Here is a 7,732-nt window from a genome sequence, read left to right as displayed (position 1 = left end):
GGGTTAGTGTATACAGTAGAAACTACAATCATGGCCACAAGTTTTGGCAGAGACATAAATGTTGTGTTTTGCAAAATTTGCTGCTTAAGCTGTAGTGGTGTTCATTCACATAGTTTCTAGATAATTGTAGAGTGATCAGATGCATTTAAAATAATTGCTCAAAGCTTCATTGGTCAAAAATGTACAAAAAATCCTGACACAAAATGACCAGCTAACATTTATTGACTAATCATATCAGCAGCACACATGAAAGTGTGAATTGATAGGGTGAAGTCAGCTAAAATGGGTTAAAGAAGTTTGTAGCATCTTTAAAATCTTTTATAGTCAGTCATGATTTTGCATTGTTGCTTCAACACTTGTTGACATGTAACAATAATTCTGATTGGTCTTAGTTTCTTAAGGCAGGCAGGACAGAGTGTTAAATTAAGCTTGTCAGAAAAATTGTAAGGTAAGTGATCCTGAAATAAATTTCATTCATGACCAATAAGGGTACTAAAGCAATTATACATATGCTTACCAACAAAGCAAAGGTTTATGAACAATGTTTTGACATGCTCTTTCAAATAAAAAAGTTTAATTTAAAAAAAGAATCTTCGGTTTTTGTGAAAAATTGCATTTTAGGTAGAAATGGCTGGTTAAGCTAAAATGGGCCACAGTTTTCACAATTTCAAATTACCTGAGATGTTCTCTTTTTATATTGGCTAATTTTAACTGAACAGCTGGCCCATTTTTCTGAATGTTGTGCCGTAGCTCAAAAAGGGGCATGCCTACTAACTCTCATAATTTGAAAACAGTTATACTTTTTGACATTTAAAAAATATATAATTATTTAAGTTTATAAAAAAAAAAATGCATTAGATCTCATGCATAGCTTATTTGATGGTATTATAAGTAATTTACCAAAACGTGGCCCATTTTAGCTGACTTCACCCTACTAGTCAGGTAAAATCAGATTGTAAGAGTCGACTGATTGCTATAAAAAAGGGAAGAAGCACTTCCAATACCTGTGTTCTTGTTAGCAATGGTTACCTCCAAAGAAATACGTGCAGAAATCATCGCTTTGCATCAAAATGGCCTCACATGCAAGGAAATTGCTACAAAGAATATTGCACCTAAAAGAACCATTTACCGGATCATCAAGAAGTTCAAGAAGAAAGAGGTTTGACTGCTGTGAAGAAGTCTTCAGGACGTCCCAGAGTGTCCAGAAAGCACCAGGACCATTGTGGGGCGGCAGTGGCTCAGTGGTTCATGTAGGTTGTCTACAAACCGAAAGGTTGGTGGTTCGATCCCCGGCTCCACCTGACCAAGTGTCGAGGTGTCCTTGAGCAAGACACCTAACCCCAGCTGCTCCCGACGAGCTGGATGGCGCCTTGCATGGCTGACACCGCCGTCGGTGTATGAATGAGTGTGTGAATGGGTGAATGTGAGGCAACTTGTAAAGCGCTTTGGATGGCCATGTGGTCTGTTGAAAGCGCTATATAAATGCAGTCCATTTACCATTTACCATTTACCATTTCCTACTGAGGGGTCAGCACCAGTGCAGAGCTTGCTCAAGAATGGCAGCAGGTTGGTGTGAGAGCATCTGCACACACAGCGAGGCCAAGACTTTTGGACAAAGGCCTGGTGTCAAGAAGGGCAGCAAAGAACCCACTTCTCTCCAAGAAAAACATCAAGGACAGACAATTGATTTTTCAAAGAAGAAAAGGTGAATGCTACAATGAGTCCTGTGACATGCCAAAAGTGAAGCATCCTGAGACCATCCATGTGTGGGGTTGCTTTTCAACCAAGGGACTGTGCTCTATTATTCTGCCCACAAACACTGCCATGAATAAAGAATGGTATCAAAATGTCCTGCAGTGACTTCTTTCAACGATCCATGAGCAATTTGGTGATGATCCGTGCATTTTCCAGCATGGTGGAGCATGTCACAAAGCAAGAGTGATAAAGTGGCTCCAAGATTGTTACATTGAAATTTTGTATCCGTGGCCAGGCAACTCCCCAGATCTCAATCCCATAGAGAACCTGAGGTCAGTCCTCAAAAGGCAAGTGGACCAGCAGAAGCCCACAAATTCTGATCAACTCTGAGAGCTAATAAGGCAAGAATGGATCGCCATCAGCAGGATTTGGCCCAGAAGCTAATATCCATGCCAGAGCGAACTGCAGAAGTTATGAAGAACAAGGGTCAACACTGTAAATATTGCCAATTTATAATATGCTTATCATTGTTTTTCAGTAAACCATAGAAATGTGGAAAAATAATATACAAATGAGGCAGCAAACTTTTCAAAACACAGAATTTATGTCACTGCCAAAACGGTAGCACTTTATTCTACAGTCCTGTTCCCCATGTACATACTATGTACTTATTATAGTAATTACAATAACTATGTAATAACTAGTTACTAACCCTGAACCTACCCCTAAACCTAACCCTACCCCATGTAGTTACCTTGTATTACCAGAACTTTCTTAGATAAATACACTGTAAGTGCACTATAAGTACATGTTAGTACACATACTGTAAAATAAAGTGCAACCAAAACTTTTGTTGTTCCATGTGTATGTGTGAATTTTTTCCCCATTTGTTTGAATATTTTTATAAACAATATTTGTTAAAGACTATTCTAGTCACCATTCATGTGTGTGTGTATGTGTGTGTGTGTGTTTAAATACATATTGCCTAGAAATGTATTTTACAAGATTTCTGATAAGAAAATATATTTTTTTGTGATGAGAGATCTGAACAGAGCTGATTATTGTGTTATGTTCAAATTCAATAGTGTCTAAAAGCTGAATGAAATGTTGTACACCGAGATTTTTGAGAATGATATCACAATTTCAACATAATATATTGAAATTTTTTGATTTTTTCACCAATCCAGATCAGGAAGTACAGGAATCAGCCTGAATTTTACATGAATGTTTTTGTTGAGTTCCAGTAAGAATGAGATATGATCTGTCTCCCTCCCTGTTCTTGTCTTAAGCTGCATGTTTAGTGTACCCCGTCAACATACTTCATAGTCTTCATGTGTGAGATATGACGCACACGCAACAAATATGCCAACGTAATAATGGACTTTAACTTTTCGTTTCTGAATTAGTCTCACTCACATGTGATACACACATCGTTGCAAACACAGCATTCTTGTAATCATGTGTAGAATAACAGAGGAATTTTATTATTTTTTTGTTTATTAAGTAATTCTGCCTAGAAAAAAAAAAGGCGCTAGAAATTTGGAAAATTGTGTCTGAATTGTTCCACATACCACTTCTAGACAAGTGAAACCGCTATGTGAAACACATTTGGCTATATGTCAACCTGACATCCTATGATGAGATGAAGGGAATTGGTTGTGAAACCTGTTCCTGCTGTTGAAGAAGTGGGCGGATAGTTCCTACAGAATTTTCGGAAAGTAGCTAATTTCAAATAAGCCTAAAATATGATTGCACAACAAACACGCACGAGATTGTAAACAAATGACTAATAGAAAAAGTTACAGTAAATATGTATTAACAAAAAATTATATGTCCATTGTGTATGGGGTGTAAAATGATTTTAAAACATGATCAAACAGACCCAACAATGTTTGTCCAGTTATTAGGTACATAATTAGTACATACAAAAAATGAAAGACTATTTTTGAATCATCATTGTTGTCACGAGAGTTCACTCATGTTAATTTTCACTTTCGTTTCATAAGTCTTCAAGTGCACTACTGAGAAGTTGGAAAAATTCAGGCAGGTGATGTAATGCAGGTGTGTCTTTATAAAAGGATGCACATAAACACTCTGTATTTAAGCTCTGCTGGTTCCCTTCTAGATGCATGTTTTTGTTTTGAGGTATTGAAGGTATGATGATGGCCATAAAGCAAGTGACTGTACTTATGGTGTGTTCTTTGGTTGTCTGTGCTAGAGGTGAATTCTTCACTTCAACAGGTATATTATTATTATCTTTGGATTCAATGTCAGTTATTGAGTTTATTCATTTAAATTAATTGTTCATTTACTGTTCTATCCCTAATTCTCTAATGTGCTTATACTGCTGCCTTGAAATGATTTTCTTTATTATTTTGTGAGACACTTTATCAGATTTACAATCAATCGATTCCATTAATGACTTTTCTTACTAATAAACAGTTTTCATTATATGTACAGTTATGTTGAAAAATAAATAAAAACAATAAAAAGGTCTTGTAATTGTTTTACAGATAAAATTTCACAACTTTTTGAAGAGGAGAACTTCCTTCTGGGGACCTTCAGTTTGTACATTGATGCTGAAGAAGAAATTGTAAAGGGAATGAAGAGGTGAAATATAAACCATTCCCTATATAAACCATGAAAGTACTTTTTATTAAGAGCTTTTCAGTTTCCAGCAACAATCTGGTATAGGAATCTAATTGTGACAACAATCATATATCTGGTTTTAGTTCAAGATTTTATTATTAAATACATCTATTAGACACAACAATATTTGATGAACTTTTATCTTCAATCCAGAGATCTTCTTCTTCTTCAACTCGGCACATACTTAGACCCTGTGGACCCTGAGGAAATAAAAGACCCTGTGGCAGCTTTTAAACTCCTTATGAGACTGAGAGATGAATGGTTGAAGATTGAAAAAAACACTCAAAATAGTCTTGATAAACGTGAGATCTTATTTAAGTATTTTTAAGTGAAATGTCTAAACATGCATTGTATATTATTGTTAATAGGATAAGAAATGTTGAGAACTGTTGATGAAAGAGTAAAACAGTGATAAAAGCTTTCAAGATGTATTAAACTTATATTAAACTTCATATTTGAAAATCAGACAACGTGTATCAGATACTGCTGGAATATGCACAGATCCCACAGGTAGAAGATTTGAAGGGCGCAGCTTTAGGACTGATCAGTCTGCAAGAGCTCTACAAACTCTACCCACACAACATCACAAAGGGTAAACTGTCTGCGCCAATGTGGTTTCATTGCAAGAGTTTCACTTTTTTCCTTTCAAAACAAATTCCAGTCTGATTGATGCTTTCATTTTTCATTTCACAGAAACGTCTTTAAATGCAATGAAGCTTATGTGGTTGGGTTGTTCGCTTATACTGAGCACAAATTCCAGCATGCCTTTCTCTGGTTTATGTACAGTCTGGAGAGATTAACAGAATACTCAACAATTACTAAGGAAGAGTTGCTCCGTTACATTAGTGACTCAGCCTATCATTTTGGCAGCCTACCTGTGGCAATTTACTTCGGCCAACAGCTTTCAAATCTGGGTGAGCTTATGGTGCCATTACCATATTTTCCGCACTATAAGACGCACTTAAAAGCCTTTAATTTTCTAAAAAACGACAGTGCGCCTTATAATCTGGTACGCCCTATATATGAAAACAGTTCTAAAATAGGCCATTCATTGAAGGTGCACCTTATAATTCGGTGTGGCTTATAAGGCTGAAAATACGTTAAGTTTATTGATATTTATGTATATGAGGTTGTCTAAAAAACTCTAACTGCAATTAGACTTTTGAAGCCATGAACTTCTTTGCCTCAGACCCAACTAACGATGATGTCAAAGTTCTGCTGAACCAGTATAGACTCCTTCGCTTCCAGAGGACTTCAAACCCTGACATATTCACACTGAACACAAAGTCAAGTAAATATGAGAGACTGTGCAGAGGAGAGATTGATGAGAGGGTAAGTGCAAAGGCTTAATTTAAAATGATTATTTGACATTAAATTACAAACAGTCAGTGTGAAGCTTTGTGTGTTGATTGGCTGTTTATTATATTTAATAAAATCAGACCTCCAGGAGGCAGAGGGCGCTGTCCTGTAGGTACAGCACAGGTGGAGGAAACCCCAGACTGATGTATGCTCCAGTGAAAGAGGAAGTGGAGTGGGACGAGCCTCCAATCATCAGATATCATGACATTATTTCAGACGGAGAGATAGAGATCCTGAAGAATATCTCCAGACCTCTAGTGAATATCTAACACACACACACACACACACATCAAATTTGATTATCAGTATTATTAGAATCTATTATCTTGTTTCTGATTATGTTTTATTGTGCTGTTTAATTGGTAAAAGTATGGACATTTCTTTTCAAAGTCATCTTGGCCTCTTAATTCTAGTAAAGACACATCTTGATGCAATGAAATATATATATATATATATATATATTTATGTTCCATTTACCTTTTGTGGTCTCCTGTAGCTTTCTAGGTCTAAGACAAAAGGGGGGGTAACAAAGATCCGTACTTCTCAAAGGTGATAATCAAATTTTTTACCCATTATGTTTCCAATATCTGCATTACATTTCTGTTAAGTTAAAGCACTTATATTGCTTCACTTTTATTATTGGAAGAAAAATGTAAACCAGTTACAATGTGGTTGAATTTGATCAAATATAAAAATCATTCTCTTGTTTTCAGTGTTATTCTAGATGAAGGCCACCCTGTGGTTGCTCGTGTCAATCAGAGGATTGCAGACATCACAGGACTCTCCATGGAATCAGCTGAACGCCTACATGTAAGGTCATAGTAAATAAGAAATACAACCTGCTCATGCACAGGAAGCTAGCTTGGTCAGATTCTCTTAAACTATATAATATAATATAATACAATACAATATAATATTATAGACTTCCAGGCAACATTGATTTAAGCACTCTGAGGGCTGATAATAATAAAAATTATTTTATATTACATCATTTATCGTACTTCGTTTTCAGGATTACTTCGTTTCAGGATTAACATGTATTTTCCTTTTGAAATGTTCTGTGTTGTTTCACCTGTTGCTTTATCGTTTTCCAGGTTCAGAATTATGGGATTGGTGGCAAATATGAACCACATTATGATGAATGGGTAAGATCAGTATACTATTAATTTCTATTTGTTTTTGATCCAATGCAGCACTCGCATACAGCATAATCGAGTGTCAAGCTTTTATATGCCAAATGATCAAGGCAAATGTCATGACCCTTTAACCTAGATCTTCAAACTGAATAGCTCTATTCTGTGTTATTGAGAGCTTGATAAAAGACAAGTAACTTATAAAATCATTGCAACATAACTTAATGTTTGATCTCACAGAATGATGAGACTGGAAGGATTGCTACATTCTTAATTTATGTAAGTTTGGCCCTCCGAATTCCAATGTAAATATGAATTACTTATTCGCCGTTTGCCACATTACCTGTATTGTACAATCCTTATGAACAGTAAATAATGTGTTCTTGCTGTAGATGAGTGATGTGGAGAAAGGGGGCGCCACTGTGTTCACTAAAGTTGGAATTGCATTGAAACCAAAACAGGTAAACCCTCAAATCACTGATCTGTGGTATATTATAATAATAAAGAAATTATTTAAGTACAGTTTAATGTAAAAGTACAAAAGTAATATTCATGCATCCATTCTCTAATGCTTAAGGGTTCAGCTGTGTTTTGGTACAACCTCCACAAGAATGGAAATTTGGATTTGAAAACAGAGCATGCTGGATGCCCTGTGTTATGGGGAAACAAATGGGGTAGGTTTTAAAATATATTATTGATATTATTACCTTCTATAATGTATAAATACTGTACATCTATGTTAAAATTACTACATTTCATGTAAACATTGTTTCTTTTCAGTGGCAAATAAATGGATCCATAAGTTTGGACAGGAGTTCAGGAGACCCTGTTCCTTGTCATACTGGGAGTGAAAGACACTGAGACCATGGAGAAATCATATGAATTGCATCTTGTAG

General features: G+C 35.8%; 1 pseudogene; it reads left to right on the top strand.

The window, feature by feature from the left end:
• Positions 1 to 3,787: 3,787 nt before the first annotated feature.
• On the top strand, positions 3,788 to 7,732 carry LOC113046340 (prolyl 4-hydroxylase subunit alpha-1-like; annotated as a pseudogene).

This window comes from Carassius auratus, chromosome 27 (assembly GCF_003368295.1).
Source record: "Carassius auratus strain Wakin chromosome 27, ASM336829v1, whole genome shotgun sequence".
In the NCBI taxonomy this organism is placed as follows: domain Eukaryota; kingdom Metazoa; phylum Chordata; class Actinopteri; order Cypriniformes; family Cyprinidae; genus Carassius; species Carassius auratus.
Note: the sequence above shows the minus strand (reverse complement) of the source record. Positions and strands in the feature narration are given on the sequence as shown.